Raw genomic sequence first — 212 nt, forward strand, 5'->3', positions numbered from 1 at the left:
CCACTGCTCTACTATTTCTGAGATGAAAAGAAAGGGTGGTGGTGCCACATAAAATGAGACAAATTTAAACTGGATTTCAGGAGCCAGAAGTTCTAGTCTCTGTTCAGCCCTAAACAGTATATCACTCCATTGCTTGAGCCCAGGAGTTTGAGGTTGCTGTGAGCTAGGCTGACGCCACAGCACTCTAGCGCAGGCAACAGAGTAAGACTCTT

This window comes from Propithecus coquereli, unplaced genomic scaffold (genome assembly GCF_000956105.1).
Source record: "Propithecus coquereli isolate 6110/MARCELLA unplaced genomic scaffold, Pcoq_1.0 Scaffold141, whole genome shotgun sequence".
In the NCBI taxonomy this organism is placed as follows: Eukaryota; Metazoa; Chordata; class Mammalia; order Primates; family Indriidae; genus Propithecus; species Propithecus coquereli.